The sequence below is a fragment of the Ranitomeya imitator genome, chromosome 9 (assembly GCF_032444005.1).
Source record: "Ranitomeya imitator isolate aRanImi1 chromosome 9, aRanImi1.pri, whole genome shotgun sequence".
In the NCBI taxonomy this organism is placed as follows: domain Eukaryota; kingdom Metazoa; phylum Chordata; class Amphibia; order Anura; family Dendrobatidae; genus Ranitomeya; species Ranitomeya imitator.
In genome coordinates, this window is record NC_091290.1 from 151208796 (window position 1) to 151229321 (window position 20526).

The 20526-nt window shown below is 50.6% G+C and overlaps 1 protein-coding gene across 6 annotated transcripts in view; it reads left to right on the plus strand.

The window, feature by feature from the left end:
* Window positions 1-20526, plus strand: part of GSE1 (Gse1 coiled-coil protein) — a 347096-nt gene that overhangs the window by 259386 nt on the left and 67184 nt on the right. The gene's annotated exons all lie outside the window — the stretch shown is intronic.

Sequence of the window (20526 nt, forward strand, 5' to 3'; positions counted from 1 at the left end):
TGGGGTGATCTGCATGGCACCTTATCCAACTGTGGCTACTGTAAGGGTTTACCCTGCTAACCCCAGTCGGTGTGCCATCCACCCTGGTGCTGCTGTGACCTGTAGTCATGTATGGCACCTTTGTTGGGCAGAGTCATGCGATGAGTGCCATGCCCGGGTGCCTCCTGGCATCACTGGTGGGTGATGATTCCCACTCTCTGGTGTTAATCCAGGCATACAGGGCTTATTCCAGCTAAGTGTCAGTTCTTAGTGGCATCATCCAGTTGGAGATGATGACCACCTACCCCCGAAGTTCCAAGTACATTGCAATACAGTCAGAGGCGGGCAGTGCTGTCCTCGGTGTCCGGCATCATTAGTGTAATTTGTCCGTGTGTGGCACTGATCCCCTCCTGTAGTGCAGGGCACACTCCTGGATGGTAGGGCAGAGGTTGGCAGTGCTGTCCTCAGTGTCCGGCATCATTAGTGTGATTTGTCCGAGTGTGGTACTGATCCCCTCCTGTAGTACATGGCACACTCCTGGATGGTAGGGCAGAGGCGGGCAGAGATGTCCCCGGTGTGCGGCATCATTAGTGTGATTTGTCCGTGTGTGGTACTGATCCCCTCCTGTAGTACATGGCACACTCCTGGATGGTAGGGCAGAGGCGGGCAGTGCTGTCCTCAGTGTCCGGCATCATTAGTGTGATTTGTCCGTGTGTGGTACTGATCCCCTCCTGTAGTACATGGCACACTCCTGGATGGTAGGGCAGAGGTGGGCAGAGATGTCCCCGGTGTCCGGCACCATTAGTGTGATTTGTCCGTGTGTGGTACTGATCCCCTCCTGTAGTGCATGGCACTCTCCTGGATGGTAGGGCAGAGGCGGGCAATGCTGTCCGCGGCGTCCGGCATCATTAGTGTAATTTGTCTGTGTGTGGTACTGATCCCCTCCTGTAGTGCATGGCACACTCCTGGATGGTAGGGTAGAGGTGGGCAGAGATGTCCCCGGTGTCCGGCATCATTAGTGTAATTTGTCCGTGTGTGGTACTGATCCCCTCCTGTAGTGCATGGCACACTCCTGGATGGTAGGGCAGAGGTTGGCAGTGCTGTCCTCAGTGTCCGGCATCATTAGTGTGATTTTTCCGTGTGTGGCACTGATCCCCTCCTGTAGTACATGGCACTCTCCTGGATGGTAGGGCAGAGGTTGGCAGTGCTGTCCTCAGTGTCCGGCATCATTAGTGTGATTTGTCTGTGTGTGGCACTGATCCCCTCCTGTAGTGCATGGCACACTCCTGGATGGTAGGGCAGAGGTTGGCAGTGCTGTCCGCGGCGTCCGGCACCATTAGTGTGATTTGTCCGTGTGTGGTACTGATCCCCTCCTGTAGTGCATGGCACACTCCTGGATGGTAGGGCAGAGGCGGGCAGTGCTGTCCTCAGTGTCCGGCATCATTAGTATGATTTGTCCGTGTGTGGTACTGATCCCCTCCTGTAGTGCATGGCACTCTCCTGGATGGTAGGGCAGAGGCGGGCAGAGATGTCCCCGGTGTGCGGCATCATTAGTGTGATTTGTCCGTGTGTGGTACTGATCCCTTCCTGTAGTGCATGGCACACTCCTGGATGGTAGGGCAGAGGCGGGCAGTGCTGTCCCCGGTGTCCGGCATCATTAGTGTGATTTGTCCGTGTGTGGCACTGATCCCCTCCTGTAGTGCATGGCACACTCCTGGATGGTAGGACAGAGGTTGGCAGTGCTGTCCGCGGCGTCCGGCACCATTAGTGTGATTTGTCCGTGTGTGGCACTGATCCCCTCCTGTAGTGCATGGCAAACTCCTGGATGGTAGGGCAGAGGCGGGCAGTGCTGTCCCCAGTGTCCGGCATCATTAGTTTGATTTTTCCGTGTGTGGCACTGATCCCCTCCTGTAGTGCAGGGCACACTCCTGGATGGTACGGCAGAGGTTGGCAGTGCTGTCCTCGGTGTCCGGCATCATTAGTGTGATTTGTCCGTGTGTGGCACTGATCCCCTCCTGTAGTGCATGGCACACTCCTAGATGGTAGGGCAGAGGCGGGCAGTGCTGTCCCCGGTGTCCGACATCATTAGTGTGATTTGTCCGTGTGTGGCACTGATCCCCTCCTGTAGTGCATGGCATACTCCTGGATGGTAGGGCAGAGGTTTTGCAGTGCTGTCCCTGGTGTCCGACATCATTAGTGTGATTTGTCTGAGTGTGGCACTGATCCCCTCCTGTAGTACATGGCACTCTCCTGGATGGTCGGGCAGAGGTTGGCAGTGCTGTCCCCGGTGTCCGGCATCATTAGTGTGATTTGTCCGTGTGTGGCACTGATCCCCTCCTGTAGTGCATGGCACACTCCTGGATGGTAGGGCAGAGGTTTTGCAGTGCTGTCCCCGGTGTCCGGCATCATTAGTGTGATTTGTCCGTGTGTAGCACTGATCCCCTCCTGTAGTGCATGGCACACTCCTGGATAGTAGGGCAGAGGCGGGCAGTGCTGTCCTCGGTGTCCGGCATCATTAGTGTGATTTGTCTGAGTGTGGCACTGATCCCCTCCTGTAGTACATGGCACTCTCCTGGATGGTAGGGCAGAGGCGGGCAGTGCTGTCCCCGGTGTCCGGCATCATTAGTGTAATTTTTCCGTGTGTGGCACTGATCCCCTCCTGTAGTGCATGGCACACTCCTAGATGGTAGGGCAGAGGCGGGCATTGCTGTCCCCGGTGTCCGGCATCATTAGTGTGATTTGTCCGTGTGTGGCACTGATCCCCTCCTGTAGTGCATGGCACACTCCTAGATGGTAGGGCAGAGGCGGGCAGTGCTGTCCTCGGTGTCCGGCATCATTAGTGTGATTTGTCCGTGTGTGGTACTGATCCCCTCCTGTAGTGCATGGCACACTCCTGGATGGTAGGGCAGAGGCGGGCAGTGCTGTCCCCGGTGTCCGGCATCATTAGTGTGATTTGTCTGTGTGTGGCACTGATCCCCTCCTGTAGTGCATGGCACACTCCTGGATGGTAGGGCAGAGGCGGGCCGTGCTGTCCCCGATGTACGGCATCATTAGTGTGATTTGTCCGTGTGTGGTACTGATCCCCTCCTGTAGTGCATGGCACACTCCTGGATGGTAGGGCAGAGGCGGGCAGTGCTGTCCCCGGTGTCCGGCATCATTAGTGTGATTTGTCCATGTGTGGCACTGATCCCCTCTTGTAGTGCATGGCACACTCCTGGATGGTAGGGCAGAGGCGGGCAGTGCTGTCCCCGATGTCCGGCATCATTAGTGTGATTTGTCCGTGTGTGGTACTGATCCCCTCCTGTAGTGCATGGCACACTCCTGGATGGTAGGGCAGAGGTTCGTAGAGCTGTCCTCAAGTGTTGTGTTTTTTTTTGCTCTTAAGTTCAGATCTGTGTTTTATTTGATAGGCTGGGGGCATTTACGTGAAGCTCCGGTGAATTAGCGCTTTGGCCACCTCTGTGAATAGAAAGTCTCTGCCTCCTGTTTTATTTATTCATGCCCCATGAAGTTGCCAGTCCTGTGATCCAGGGGTGTGATGGCGGCGCTCTGTGACATGTGCTTAACCCTTGGCACTGCTGTTGACACATGTGCTGTGGTGGCTTGGGGTCGCTTGTTAACAGGCAACAGGGCTGACCATCCGCCTTAACCCCCTCACTGCTCCGGAGCTGCTGAAAAGCACATTCCTCTCTGGGAAGCGGCTGCATGTCTCCCTCTGCCAGACGACGGCCACATCTGCTCCAATACGGAATCTGTGGTGCTACATGACAGCCCCCATCTACTATCAGGGTGCATGGAGATTCTGCCCCCTAGGAGACTTGCCTCACACTGGAGATTGTGGGACTCCAGAATGGCCTCTTTACACCATCTTCGATACATTTCTTCACATGAAATGCTGTGAAAAGCAGATATCTGCTACTAGGTTGTGGTCGGGTGCTGTATTGTTAAGTCGTTAATGTCCTACTACCGATCCGTGCCCATTAATAAAGCCGAGACCTGGCTGCCAAAATTGGTTTGTCTGAATTGTGGCTTGTAACTTTTATGGCATTGTCATCAAGGACCGACCAGAGAGCAGCGGTCCGATATCCCTTAAGAACGGTCAGTCGGGTGCATGGATTGTGGACAGGTTGGCGAGGACGGGGTCAGGCGATTCCCGATACTGGTCGCACCGCTGTGACGTGTACGGCCGGGGTCACTCTCCGGTGTCAGCAGCATTCTCTGTGGCAGCTGCACTTTCCATCTCTTCTGTCTTCAGTTACATTTTCAGTCCTGTGTTTGGTGGTTTTGTGGCCTCTGCGCACTCGTCGTCTATTAAAGCTGCTGATTCCGGAAATGTCTGTTGCACACAGACATGGTGGTTTGCTCTAGATATATGGAACCCTTCCTTGCCGGCAGAATCTTCAGCCTGAGAATACAATGTAACAGAACAGCTGTGAGTGTCGCCATCCTGCCACGTTCTTGTTCTGTACGCCGTCCCTTACACCTTACTCTCTGGGGCATTGTGATAATACGTTTGGGGCTGATCCGTGTCACCCCGGGGCCGCGGCCACCGTCTGGCTTCTTGTAGCTTTATCATGTGACATCTTCCGCTTTCTGAGGTCTCTTCGGTGAACATACTTCTTATTTCCCTCCGTGTCACCTCCACATATGACGCTCAATAATAATGTGCACATTCTAGAAGATGTGCAGGAAGGTCACACGGAGATCAGCGCAAAAGGGTGAAATTGTAGAACATGCATCAGAGCGCTGTGCGGACCCCCGAGAATCTATGGTGGGATGTCTCCACAGGACCCCCGAGAATCTATGGTGGGATGTCCCCATAGAATCTATGGTGGGATGTCTCCACAGGACCCCCGAGAATCTATGGTGGGATGTCTCCACAGGACCCCCGAGAATCTATGGTGGGATGTCCCCATAGGACCCCTGAGAATCTACGGTGGGATGTCTCCACAGGACCCTCGAGAATCTATGGTGGGATGTCTTCGTAGGACCCCCAAGTAGCTATGGTAGGATGTCTCCACAGGACCCCTGAGTAGCTATGGTGGGATGTCTCCACAGGACCCCCCGAGATTCTATGGTGTGATGTCTCCATAAGACCCCCGAGAATCTATGGTGGGATGTCTCCACAGGACCCTCGAGAATCTATGGTGGCATGTCTTCGTAGGACCCCCGAGAATCTATGGTGGGATGTCTCCACAGGACCCCCCGAGAATCTATGGTGGGATGTCTCCATAGGACCCCCGAGAATCTATGGTGGGATGTCTCCACAGGACCCTCGAGAATCTATGGTGGGATGTGTTCGTAGGACCCCCGAGTATGTGACAGGACAGCATATAATCTAGGACGTGATGCAGGATTATACAGTATATAATCCAGGACGTGATGTAGGATTATATGGTATATAATCCAGGACGTGATGAAGGATTATACAGTATATAATCCAGGACGTGATGTAGGATTATATGGTATATAATCTAGGACGTGATGCAGGATTATACAGTATATAATCCAGGACGTGATGTAGTATTATATGATAAATAATCCAGGACGGGATGTAGGATTATATGGTATATAATCCAGGACGTGATGAAGGATTATACAGTATATAATCCAGGACGTGATGTAGGATTATATGTTATATAATCCAGGACGTGATGAAGGATTATACAGTATATAATCCAGGATGTGATGTAGGATTATATGGTATATAATCTAGGACGTGATGCAGGATTATACAGTATATAATCCAGGACGTGATGTAGTATTATACGGTAAATAATCCAGGACGGGATGTAGGATTATACAGTATATAATCCAGAATGTGATGTAGAATTATACGGTGTATAATCCAGGATGCGATGTAGGATTATTCAGTATATAATCCAGGATGCGATGTAGGATTATACGGTATATAATCCAGGACACGATGTAGGATTATACGGTATATAATCCAGGACGTGATGTAGGATTATACGGTATATAATCCAGGACATGATGTAGGATTATACGGTATATAATCCAGGACACGATGTAGGATTATACGGTATATAATCCAGGACGTGATGTAGGATTATACGGTACATAATCCAGGACACAATGTAGGATTATACGGTATATAATCCAGGACGTGATGTAGGATTATACGGTATATAATCCAGAACGTGATGTAGGATTATACGGTACATAATCCAGGACACAATGTAGGATTATACGGTATATAATCCAGGACGTGATGTAGGATTATACGGTACATAATCCAGGACACAATGTAGGATTATACGGTATATAATCCAGGACGTGATGTAGGATTATACGGTATATAATCCAGAACGTGATGTAGGATTATACGGTATATAATCCAGGACATGATGTAGGATTATATGGTATTTAATCCAGGACGTGATGTAGGATTATACGGTATATAATCCAGGACGTGATGTAGGATTATACGGTATATAATCCAGGACGTGATGTAGGATTATACGGTAAATAATCCAGGACGTGATGTAGGATTATACGGTATATAATCCAGGATGTGACTGTGTATAATCCAGGACGTGATGTGGGATTATACAGTATATAATGCAGGACGTGACGTAGGACTATATGGTATGTAATTCAGGACGTGATTTAGTATTGTATGGTATATAATCCCGGACATGTTGTAGGATTATACAGTATAAAATCCAGGATGTGATGTGGGATTATACAGTATATAGTCCAAGACGTGACTGTGTATAATCCAGGACGTGATGTAGGATTATACGGTTTATAATCCAGGACGTGACGTAGGATTATACAGTGTATAAACCAGGACGTGATGTGGGATTATACAGTATATAATGCAGGATGTGATGTAGGACTACATGGTATGAAATTCAGGACATGATTTAGTATTGTATGGTATATAATCCCGGACATGTTGTAGGACTATACGGTATGTAATCCAGGAATTGATGTAGGATTACATCTAGTACGTTGCGGGGTCGTGGTGCTGCACCCCTCTGTTTGGTTCCCTGGGTTTTCCCCCACTACTTTGGGTTGCAGATTATTTCCTGGAGTCTCTCTCATGTCTGGTTGAGGTCTCCTTGGTGTCATGGTCTCACACTCTTCTGTCTTATCTCCTAGTCTGAATCATTCTTATCTCCCGACACCATTAGTTTGTGAACTCCCCGGATTGTTGGTTTTGGCTTTTCTTCTGCTTTTTTCCCTAAAATGGAAATGATGTTGAGAGTCTCCAAGTGAGGTCCTGTAATCCAGAAGCTGCAGGATATGGACGACCCATGAAGGGTTGGTGGACTCCTAACCCTGTGAGTCCCGCTATGAGCCTCGGCCCCACCATGGCCGCCATCCTCCCACGTTGTCTAGCACAGCACCTCTCTCGGCTTTGTTCTCCGCATTGTACTTATTTGCTCCCATTTTCTCAGCCTGGTCTGAATTAAGTAATATATTTTGAAGGTGTTCTGAACATCAGTCACTACTTTCAGTTTGGATTATGGAGCAAAGTGAGAGACGGTAATGGAGACTGCGTATCTGCATGAACAGCTCATGTAGAACCACAAGTCCAAGGCTGTCAGTACACCAGGCGGTGTGTATACAGTGTGGCCGCAGGGATCCTTGGAGTCTTTGGGGAAGTAAGTAATCCCAGCGACATGATCATTGTTTTGCTCGTGTCTCTTTCCACCCACGCCCTGTGTCAGGGATTTAACCTCTTCCTGCAGATGGAAGCGTCAGCCGAGACTCCTACTCCCAGGAACCACTCCTACCATTGCCATCCTCGGATGGGTCCCGAATATTGAGGATGATCATGTTGTGAAGGAAAACAAGGACAACTCCATCGGGCTTGTCACCCCGTCACAGTTCTCGTTTCCGGGTAATGAGTGGATTTGCTGTGGAATCCTTGCACAGCAGATGTCACAGACCAGGTACATGGTGGCGAGACAGGGTCACCCTCCAATCACCAAAGCAACAAGCCCCTAAACATTTTAAAGAACTTTAGCATTACCTGGTGGGTACGTCGATTTCACTGGTATCACCCATTAGCAGCCAGTAACAGCAGACTGTGGTGGTAGGGGGTCCTCCTAACCACACAGGGGCAGAGGACTGTAGGTAGGGGGTCCTCCTAACCAAACAGGGGTGGAGGGCTGTAGGTAGGGGGTCCTCCTAACCACAAAGGGGTGGAGGGCTGTAGGTAGGGGGACCTCCTAACCAAACGGCTTGAGGGCTGTAGGTAGGGGTCCTCCTAACCAAACAGGGGTGGAGGGCTGTAGGTAGGAGGTCCTCCTAACCACAAAGGGGTGGAGGGCTGTAGGTAGGGGGACCTCCTAACCAAACGGGTTGAGGGCTGTAGGTAGGGGGTCCTCCTAACCAAACAGGGGTGGAGGGCTGTAGGTAGGGGGTCCTCCTAACCACAAAGGGGTGGAGGGCTGTAGGTAGGGGGACCTCCTAACCAAACGGGTTGAGGGCTGTAGGTAGGGGTCCTCCTAACCAAACAGGGGTGGAGGGCTGTAGGTAGGGGGTCCTCCTAACCACACAGGGGCGGAGGGCTGTAGGTAGGGGATCCTCCTAACCACACAGGGGCAGAGGGCTGTAGGCAGGGGGTCCTCCTAACCACACAGGGGCGGAGGGCTGTAGGTAGGGGGTCCTCCTAACCACACAGGGGCGGAGGGCTGTAGGCAGGGGGTCCCCCTAACCACACAGGGGCAGAGGGCTGTAGGTAGGGGGTCCTCCTAACCACACAGGGGCGGAGGGCTGTAGATAGGGGGTCCTCCTAACCACACAGGGGCGGAGGGCTGTAGGTAGGGGATACTCCTAACCACACAGGGGCAGAGGGCTGTAGGCAGGGGGTCCTCCTAACCACACAGGGGCAGAGGGCTGTAGGTAGGGGGTCCTCCTAACCACACGGGGGCGGAGGGCTGTAGATAGGGGGTCCTCCTAACCACACAGGGGCGGAGGGCTGTAGGCAGGGGGTCCCCCTAACCACACAGGGGCAGAGGGCTGTAGGTAGGGGGTCCTCCTAACCACACAGGGGTGGAGGGCTTTAGGTAGGGGGTCCTCCTAACCACGCAGGGGCAGAGGGCTGTAGGTAGGGGGTCCTCTTAACCAAACAGGGGCGGAGGGCTGTAGGTAGGCGGTCCTCCTAACCAAACAGGGGAGGAGGGCTGTAGGTAGGGGGTCCTCCTAACCAAACAGGGGAGGAGGGCTGTACGCTGCGGCCGGCCCGTATACAGCTATAGTTTATGGCAGATCCTGGAGTATATGACATATTTGTTTTCATCTCTGGCGCAGGTGTAACGCCCTCAGTTTATAGATAGTGGCAGCGGTTACGGCTTTGCGCTCTGCCCCACCTCTTCCCACAGACGCCTGTCACACATGAGTAGGTGTCTGCTGAGTGATGTTCAGACAGAGGAGCCAGGGAAGCCCTGTTTGAGCTCAGCCAGGCAGGAAAACGGGGTCACTCCTGTCCTCTGCCATTAACTCCCCATTCTCTAATGCTGCGCTGTTAGGGCTATCTGTAAACCACAGCTGCCGCCAGCAGGGACTTTACTATCTCTGTTGTGGAGGGACAAGACCTTTCCTAAATCTAGAGAATCTCCACCAATGCACAGATAGTTACTACAGAGCCTCACTGCTTCCTCTGTGCAACTCTCAGACCCTGCAAACTGCTCCCCATATCTCAGCTTTCAGTGCATTTGTGAAACATGGAGGGTGAGTCTGATGTGTATTTATTTTTAGCTGGAAAACGTGAAACCCATGGCAAGTTCTCAACTAAGAGGATGATGCATATTTTAGAGCCTCATGTAGGTCCCAGATAGGAACAGCAATGGCATTAGGCTCCTGAAATTAAAGAGGTTCTCAGATGGCTGTTGGGAAGATGGTTCTCTAGGCTCCTCTAGCCTTATCCTCCTCTAGGCTCTGCTGACCATCTCCTCCTTCTCTTCCTCCTCCTCTAGGCTCCCCTAACCTTCTCTTCTTGGCTATTCTGGCCTTCTCTTCTTCCTCCTCTGAATTTCTCCTCCTCTATCCTTCTCCTCCTCCTTTAAACTCCTTTGGCCTTCTCTTCTTCCTCCTCTAGGCTCCTCTGACCTTCTCCTCCTCTAGGCGCCTCTGATCTTCTCTTCTAAGTTCCTCTGCTCTTCTCTTCCTCCCTCCTCTAGGTTTCTCTGACCTTTTCTTCCTCCTCCTCCTCTACGCTCCTCTGACCTTCTTCTCCTGCTTCTCTAGGATCCTCTGGCCTTCTCTTCCTCCTCCTCCTCCAGGCTTCTTGCCCAACTTCTCTTCCTCCTAATCTAGGGTCCTCTGACCTTCTCCTACTCCTCTAGGCTCCTCTGGCCATCTCTACCTCCTCCTCTAGGCTCCTCTGGCCTTCTCCTACTCCTCCTCCTCTAAGTTCCTTTGGCATTCTTCTCTGGATTTCCTCTGGCCTTCTCTTCCTCCTTTTCACATGTCTGTTTGTCCCCCCAAAAAGCTATGGAGACCTGACTGATCTTGATCTGCATCTTAGATCGAAATTGCACACACAAGTCTATGGGTTTAGACCACACACGGATGGCACTGGCAGCATGAGATTGACATTGCAGTGAATAGGAGAAGTTCACTGATCTAACACTGATTGTAAAAACTGACACACAGACCAAATATTGATGAAAAACATAAATTACACTCATACTGCTTTTTTGCGTACGGGAAAAATCACTGTTACTAAAATCTCCTAGACGTATAACCTGAACCTTAACCCACTGATATTTGCTATGAAACGCGTCACCTTTGGAGAAAGAATGATTCTGCGAGTCATGATAAGGTTGGAATTTGGATTTTCCCTCAAGGAGTTAACGCCAAAGGATCTGTCATCTTGTCATGTCGCCATCAGCTGTGTGATTACTGTTATTATTTAATAGCGACGCGTTATCAGTGACTGTGAGACCGCACGGCGGACACGCTCTCAGCCACCCAGGGACAAAAAAATTGAGCGGCAGCTTTTAGAAGCGCCACCTCCCAGGAAGGCCTCTCGGGAGAGCTTTTTACAGCTACCTGGGGCCGTTTTCAAAGGAGTGAGACTCATTCTTGAAAGGCTCGAAAAGAGCAAAGGGAGGCAGTAATGAGAGGCTGTGATCTGCTGTGTATCAAAGTGCCATGTTTTTTTCTTCAAGTCTTTTTTTCCCCGTCAGCGACTCCCCAAGGTCTGATCTCCCCCTTTCAATAGTCAGAATGGATAGCCCGCTGCTTAGATTGCATCTCATTCTCTATCATTTTGTGTCATTTAGACATCCGGATCAGTGCAGGGGAGGAAAGCAGAGACGTGTTGTGTTTGTGCTGCTTCTGATGTGTTATTTAAAGGCTTTCGGCCTAGTTGGGGACCTGTAAAAAAAAAAAAAAAGCTGGTGGCTAATAGCCTCCTACGCTGGGCCCCCATATTCCCCTGACACTGCCCTACATAAAGACCTTAGGACACATTTGTTGCCTTAACTACCTGATCCTTTCTTTCCATTGACCTTTGCTGTCATTTGCTGGTGCCATTAGGTCTGAGATACATCGATGATTTCTTTTTCCTGTTGCCTCCTTTATTAGTGCATTTAGGACATTGATCTAGTCCTGATGATAAGAAGCAGGAGCACATTAACGAGAAGGTTCCTCCAGCACAAATATGACTACTTACTGACCTAAACATCGCCCTTGTCTTAGAAAGCGTATGGGCTGTAATAATGTATCTGATAATTCTGGGAGAAATGGCGGCTGCATACACCACACGTAGACGGGATTCCTGATATCCCGGAGGCTGAGAGTCAGTGAACCATGAAGGTTTCGGCTTCTCTCTATTGCTTGAATTTTGGGACAGAAATTATGAAGAAGCAGAAAAAGATGCGATTAGTTCTGGCGAATCAGCAGATTTTCGTTATCCTGGCGGCTGAGAGACGAATACACAAAGTAACGGTGCAAACATTTGCTTCTTGTATCGTCACCATGAACTGCCCTGGGTCCACTGTGGACCGCTCATCCCTCACAGGCCAGAATCTGGTTTTTGAGGTTTCCCGATTGGGTCTCAGACTCTAAAGCGATACTTTCCTGTACCCTAAAAGATCACTGTCTGAACCCCCCACTCACCCTCCCCCCCAAAAAAATAAGTGTATGTTGTTGGTGCAAAACGATTATTTTGGTGAGACGTCAATGTATTGGATCATCCCCAGCAAGGATTAAATGTGCAATGTGTGTAGTTAGAGTACATTAAACTGTGCGGCAATGTGAGGCCGACTAGATATAAATCCGTATAATAATCCCCCTCCAAGACCTCCTCGCCCCCTCCGCTCTCACCCCTGTGATCCTAAATATCTCAGCAGCTTAGGAGCCGGTGTTAATGGTCTGTCACACTGTATCCTCCGCTATCTCTGTAGTAATTAGTCTGGTGAGCGATCCCCCCCTCCTCCTGTCCTATTCTCCATCCTTCATACCCCCCACCCTCCAAGCCTTTTCTTCTGCTTGCTGGGAAAGCAGGCAGCGGTTGACACCGTTTCCAAGACAACGGAATTTGGGACTATTGAGAAGGTCTGAAGCTAATCCAGTGCGGTGATAAGACAGAAGTGCCAGGGCTTTTAGCACCCACGAGGCGTCACAGGAACATCAGAGCACAGGAGGCAGAGACCTGTTGAGCTGTAATCCGTTTCTGCGCCCGTCGTAGACATCAGATGATTCTTCGTACGAACTAAACATTAGAATGGAACAATAATTTGTTACATTCTAAGAAAAAAAATCTGATTGGAACAAAAAACACATTGATGACAGATATTAGCACCTGATTGATAAGAAAAGGATTGATAATTTGTAAAGAGCTGCGGAATATGTTGGCGCTATATAAATAAAATTATTATTTGTTAGGAAATAACGGAAGATGAATCCCCGTGACGGGGACGCCTGGTTGTAGGGTCTGGTCCTCCTTGATGTAGGACCCCCTTCGTCTGGGAATAGGGCGTGTAGTACCCGCTGTGGCAGGATGACTGACGGCTGCACAGCGTCTGTATGCTGCGGTAAAGCCAAACAGTATCTGGATCTACAAGCTGATGATTGACAGCTGCTGCTGGAGCCTTTTACAGATGATGACGGCTCCAGGTTTGTTTCTTGCTGGTTTAGAAATAATATAATGTAATGAAGCCGATTTATCACCGTGATTGATCGGCGTCACAGCGAAGCACCGATCACGTGTGCTGCGGTAATACCAAGGTGGTAAATATCATCCCGACACCCAACCTTTCTATCCAGGCAGACATGAGCCCCAGCTAGGAGGAGAATTCAGCTACCTCATTATCCCAGGAGGATAAGCAGGGAGGTGTCTGCCAGGAAGAGTTGACAGAGGGAACAGGAGGAGCTTTCACTTCATCTACATGGCTGGCAGGTGGCGCCAGTGTCAGCGGGAATCATAGCTCTATTTCGAGGCTGGAGAAAGGCCAGATATGGTCGAAACGTTGCCTGGTCTTACAATTGTGCTTTTTATGGCTGATCCTCTGGGATTCCTGGATATTCTAGTGTCAGGGGGTGTCATAATCTCCAACACAGCAGCGGATCTGGAGTGGGTGGGTCAGCACCTCGGACCCCTGGTATTGTGCAGGTTGTGTATGAGGAGGACCCTGCGCGCTCTCGACTCTCTGAAGCTCCACTTTCTATTTAACATGCTAATCCCTGTCTGACCGGAGCGGCGTGTCAGGGGAATCGCTTCCCAGTTTCACCATGCTAATATTATTTGGCATTTCAGCAGCTCTGTACAACGCAAATTGCATAAGGAGCAGAGTCCCCAGGAGTCGGGAAAGTAATATTCTCATCTGATTTCTGGATTAACTGTGAAGCCCTGAGAGGAGGGGACGCTCCGGCGCGGGGGGCAGGTGACCTTGTCATTTACCGCTGCCGCTGTTGGGGCATTATATAAGCGCGCTGCTGAATATTTATAAACCTGTGCTGCATCTGAATCCATGTTTCCTCTCGACCTGGCGATGGAGGCCATGTTATGTTTTTTTTTGTCCCCTACGGTTACCACTGAGGCGCCAATCAGCCGCAGAACTTCGTAGTCCCCTCCAGCACCGCACCATAGACGTAAATGAGAATTGTGCGCTGTTGTGAGCGCATCATCGGTAGTACAGTTCATCTTGGGACCATTTTTCTTTGCATTCACTTGCAGCAAGCAGAGGTCTTGGATGGCAAAAAGTGACAAACACCAAGTGATTGAATAGATTAGAGGCGATGAACATGCACGAACCTGTGCTTATCCAGAAGATACATGGTCCTGCAGGACATTAGTGCAGGCGAATAGGCAGTTGGCCATCGCTCGGCCCTGCGGGAGCCCTGACATTGGTGTTCTTGTTTTTTTCTGGTCTGTGACAGATAACTGACCCGTCAAACAGACATGAAAAGCCCCTGTGTAACAACACCTGGGCCCCCTGCAGTCTAATAGCTCATCGTAATGCACAATTCCACTTAATGTGGCCCCCTGGCCTCTTGGGCCCCTGTGCGGCTGCACAGATTGCACTGATGATATGTCCGCCCCTAGACGACCCCCATTTTCCTGGAGTAGTCCAGCACAAGTCTGATGTCCTTTAGGATGAGGTGTAATGTGGGTGCAGTCACCTCTCGGTTCCGTCTCGTTGAGCGAACACCCACAATGTTTTGTGCTGCTATAAACCGGAGATACTGAAATCTACGTGATACGTGGAAGCCCAGAGCGCGTTAAGAGTATATTTTATCTTATAGACCTGGCGCACCCCGGATGATACTACAGAACCACAGACTGACTGTAAGCTCCTGCGGCCAATGATGTGTACAAGGAAAGGAGCATACTGGTAGTGCTATAGCCTAGCTCCCGAGCATCGCCCTCTTGTGGCCCCAGAACAGGGTGACATTATGCGGCCGTTGTGGAGTCTACCCATAGTGCCAGCATGCCTCCCTGTTGTTAATGACGTGCTCAGGATGCCTGCACCATTAATGAGTGGCGTCGTTCTCTGGGCTATATTTTAGTTGCCTGTTCTTGCCACTAGGGGGCAGCTCTGTATACAGTGGTATACGGCTTCTAATGACTTGGATCGGGTCATGAACAGAAAGCAAATGTCGGTGACAACCGCGTCCTAACACCATGAAGACAATTCCTATAACTGGACACTGACGCAAAACTGAGGACTATCAGCATGTTACAAAAATGTGCACTACTGTGTTTAGCTCAGGGAGGATTACCAAGGCTGGATACATTGAAACAAGGCCTCAGCTGTGAGAAGTTCCAGCCCTGTGTGTAGGAGCAGGGCCAGGAGTCTGTGTGCCGCCTCATCCGGTCAGACGGGCGGTTGTGACATTGTGTGAAGTCTCGGAATGAATATCTGAAACTGAAAGTCGCTTGCCACATTTGTGTTTTTTGCACCTCTCAGAATCGCCTTTTTTGACATTTTTTCTGCCAATTGTGTGACTTCCAGTTTATTACTGGAGGAAATGCTGCACCGTGCGTCCCGGCAGCCCCTGGGTGCAAATATGGCGGCTGCATCGGCGGAGGTGAAAGGTCACATGGTGTCACACGCCGACGGCAAACTGCTCCGGATGGCTCTGCGCCAAATCTGAAGCCATACAATAAATCTCTCGCCTCTCGCACATAAAAGAAGGCTGACATCTGTAAAAGGCAGCTGGCAGCGAGATGTGGAGGAAAGTCGCTCGCTTTATCTTCCTTTTCTTCCTCGGCTCCGGAGCAGGTTGCACTGTCATTAATAGTATAATTAGGTAATTATCACTGTACTGCAGAAAAGGCCCTAATTGCAGAGACGGCTCCTCGCTCCTTGTCTGCCAGTCTTGTCGGTACATGAGGGTGGGCGCTGCTCCTGAATTTGGAATATCATTTTGTTTTGTGTGCGGTTTGGGCCATTATGTGATCTTCAGATCCACGTTCCAGCTGTTTCCGCTCAGTCTAGTGAAGACTACCTGGATCAGACACCTTACTCGTGGTCCCAACACTTGGTCACAGGTCGAAGCCATCCTAGGAGGCAACCTAAGAGCCACAGATGCCTGTACCGACCAGTGTATACCCTACAGGGGCAATCGCTTCCCACTAAAGTCCTACTAGGCCATTTTTATTATTTAACGGCCTTCAGCTCGGTCTGGTGCCACGGTGACTTGTTGGATGAACGCTCTGTAGGGAGATCGATCTTGTACAAGCCTAGATAGGTCCACCAGGGTCTTCTCTGACGTTATCTTGATTGTATCATGCCATCAGGTTGCTGGTCTTCCTCTTTGCCTTGTTCCTTCAATTCTTCCGGCAATGATGTCCTTCTCCAGTGATTCATATGAGGTGTCCACAGAAGGCAAGTTGTAGCTTGGTGATCCTTCACCACCTCTTATACCCTGTTGTGAATTCTGTGGCTGAATTCACTTCTGTGGTCACAAGTGGTATTGCAGTCTCTGGGCTTCCTCCCTCAGGTGTTTTGGTGAGCTCGTTGGCTGCCTTGCTATTTAGCTCCACCTGAGTCTGTCTTCCTTGCTCCTTGTCAATGTTCCAGTGTTGGATCTGAGCTACTGCATCTTTCCTTGGGCCTGCTGCTCTGCTAGATAAGTGCTTCTAGTTTGTTTTCTGTTTTTTCTGTCCAGCTTGCTATTAACTTTTGCTGGAAGCTCTGAGAAGCAAAGGGGTGCACCGCCGTGCTGTTAGTTCGGCACGGTGGGTCTTTTTGCCCCTTTGCGTGGTTTTCGTTTTAGGGTTTTTTGTAGACTGCATAGTTCTCTTTGCTATCCTCGCTCTGTCTAGAATATCGGGCCTCACTTTGCTGAATCTATTTCATTCCTACGTTTGTCTTTTCATCTTGCTAACAGTCATTATATGTGGGGGGCTGCCTATTCCTTTGGGGTATTTCTCTGAGGTAAGTCAGGCTTGTATTTCTATCTTCAGGCTAGTCAGCTCCTCAGGCAGTGTCGAGTTGCATAGGTAGTGATAGGCGCAATCCACTGCTGCTTATAGTTGTGTGAGGATAGATCAGGTACTGCAGTCTACAGAGATTCCACGTCTCAGAGCTCGTCCTATTGTTTTTGGTTATTGCCAGATCTCTGTATGTGCGCTGATTACTGCACGCTGTGTTGCCTGATTGCCAGCCATAACAATACCCTTACAGGGGCCATCGCTCCCTCCATGTCCATCTGGCTGATATATTTACACCGTTTCATCATCGTAAAATGAATAGTTTTACCACTTTATGATCATACAGGTGATAGATCTGAGTGTATAGAGCTGGTAATATCCTGGCAGGGTGGCACTGCCCATTCTTACTGATTGTCCGCCTGTGTCCCATCACTTTTCAGGAGAGACCATGACTTCTCCCCCTCCTCTTGAAGTGACTGATTGCCACCTTTACAATGTCCTTTTGTCAGGCGCAGGCTGCTGAACCCTGCGGGCTCTTGGCAGGGGCCCATACAGTGCTATGGCCCAGGGCCCATACAGTGCTATGGCCCAGGGCCCATCCTGCTGACTCCACATTTTGCAGTCTTTGTGCACTGTTCCTGTGGGGGAGTCTGTGGGGTCTTCACCATGAGGAATGCTGGAAGCTGCTGCACTGCAGGGGTTAAGCCGGGAGAGAGCTGTGAAGCTGCTGGCGCCTGTGGCTTGATTTACAGCAGGAGATAATGTTAGTACAGTCTGCCTGCTGGATTCCTGCACTGAGGAGCAGAGGCCGCCAGGCACAGGAGTCACAAGCTGCATTTCCTAGACCCTGATGTGTGGGAAACACTGGAGATGAGCCGGACCTTCAGTACAGGGGGTCCAGGCCACATATACAGACCATGTAGACTGCACCATTGTAGAGTGATTGCCACAAGGCCAGATACATTGTAGCAGACTCTGAGGGCAGATGTGTTGCACCAGGGTAGCCATGGTCACCTGTCCCCTCGCAGAGTTTCTAGGGGCTGTGACGTGGCGGCGGCACTCCGTACGTGGCGTCCCCTGTGGCGCAGACTTGGATTAATTAGCTCTTTGGATACCATGACACGGGGCAGGATCCGCGTGAACCTCCACCGGTGCAATATCACTCAGCCGCCAGGGGTTCGCGCTCCCCGGCTGCGCTGACATTTGCAGAGCGTAAAAATTCAATTAATTCCAGGAGGCTGATTAAATAGGAGCGAATTTTAATAATTTGCCGTAAAGTCTGAAGATTACTAAGGCGAAGGGAGTGAAGTTACACGCGGATGACAGTGTTTTAGCACAGATAGGCAGGACGAATACAATTAATCTAATTATTCATGTTGCTGGGGTATATGGTGGGTGTTGGCGCCTGTCACGCCGATTCCTCGGAAATGAGTATTTCTGCGTCCGGTAGAACCGAGTCCCGATATCCACAGCCATCAACGTGAGAGAAAGATGGGGTCCCTTCCAAGGCTGGACACAGAGTGGGGGGCCGCGGTGCAAACCTCAGCAAGAGCCCTTCTTTAGCTATTAATGCCCCATTGCCGAGATGTGGAGCTATTTCCCAACATTGTGTGGATGAGGCCTACTTATACTGGTCTGGTATCAGTGGCCCCATATAGCCCCCGGCTTTCATAGTCGTTCGTATGTCCGGGGCTCACATTCAGCGCCATGCCAGGGTAGAGGGATTTGTTGCCATTTCCTTACCCGTGACATTTCCCCGCCGTTGGTGTTCGCAGCAGCTTAGATCCAGATGTTGTCAGCGGTATAGATCTGGTGTAATTGATGGATTGGGATCAGGGATATTATTAGTGGGGGTAGCCGGGTCTGTGCCCGCTCCAGTAACCTCCCCTGGGAAGCCAGGCAGGCAGCGTGCTCTCGCTCAGTCAGTCCTAATTACCCTGATATCGTAACACCCATCATTTTCCATCTCATCTGGCGCTCCGTGGAGACCCCGTGGACTCAGCGGATGTATCCTCTGTACAGGGTCACCAGCTGGGCCGCCCACGCTGCCTCCTACCAGAACCTGCCAGCTCCTGTCCTTTCTTGTGGCATGCAGGGTATCCTGTTGGGCAGAGCAGCAGGAGACTGGCTGGCAGAGCTGGGCATATGGTTGGCAGACTGAGGGATTGGCTGCTGCCACACAGTAAGCAGCTGTAAATGTGGCGCTCCATGCCAAGTAGAAGATGCCCTCTGCTCTGCTTGTGGCTATGATTAACTCCTTCTGGGGTGGATTCAGTTTATGCCCCTTAGCTGAAAGTGACGCCAGCACGGGGCGCGTGATCTGTAATGCTGGCTCAAGTAAATGTATCCCAACGGTATTAGTATGCACTGCCCATGTATATATCATTGTGTGCTTCAGAGGCGGAAATATCATTAGTGCAACCTGTGCAGCTGCCAGGGGCCCAAGGTGTAAAGGGGCCACATCCACCTCCAAAGCAGGTGGAATTGTGCACTATGAGGAGCTATCGGACTGTAATGGACCCATATGTTGTTCTTGCACAGGAGCCTCATCTGTCTGTATGCCAGTGGTGTACTTATGCCTGATGGGAGTAGTAGTGGGCATAGACCTGTTCCTGTGTATGATGCTTCGGGGCCTTCTGATGGGGTTAAATGATACCTGTGCCAACTCCGAGCTCCCCCACCCCGCTACTCCTGGCATAGGCTCCGCTATCGCAGGCCTTGCTGAACTATCCAGACACATTGACCTTTTCCTGTAGCTGGTTAACCCTTGAAGCCTCGGCTCCGGCCTGAGGGGAGGCTGATAACTGCAGAACACTTTCCAGTGGCGGTGAAGGTCGTCCGGCACCTGTCACTGCCCCCCAGGCACAACGTGGCCCGAGCTGATGTAGAGACACATCCCTGAGGACACGGGAGCGAAGCACCTGCCGCGTCCTGACCACTTCATCCCCAGAGGCGGCCGCGTGTTCTCATATGTGAAATATGTGGAGTTCTTGGAGACATCCAATGCTGTTGTATACGTGGCTGCTAATACCTGTGAATATCTCCTGCGAACTGCCTGCACTTTTTTTTTTTTTACCATTTTCAGAAAGCTGCATGGTACCGCTGATCAATCTATATGCTGCACATGTTAACTACAAGTCCCAGCAAGCAACGAAGGTCTCCCAGATTACATTTTGTAGGGGTCAGTGCCCTGCACCCCCTCCTACAAGCTCCTGAAGTTTGCATTTCATACGATCTCTATTAATGATCTGCTGTGCTCCTAACACAGCGGGAGATTCCTCGTGTCAGTCCTGCATATAAGGCCACGTTCACACGCTCAGTATTTTATATCAGTATTTGTAACCAGGATTGGGTGATGAATACAGAAGTGGTGACATGTTTCTATTTCACTCCTGGCTTACAAATACTGATGTAAATACTGACCAAATACTAAGCGTGATCGCGGCCTAACTCTCGTCATCTGCGGACCCTCTTAACCCCGATCATAGCTGCCCCATGTTGGGAGGAATCCTGCTTTTGTGTACGTGACATGCGGCTTGTAAGCAGATGGCGGCCGTATTAGGAGGATGGAAATACATGCACAAAATTTGCTATTTGCCAATGTTAATTTCTTATCCGACAGTAAAGCCTCTTGTGCCAGCTCCAGTGGTGCCATCTGTGCAGGGACCGGCAGGCTGATGGAG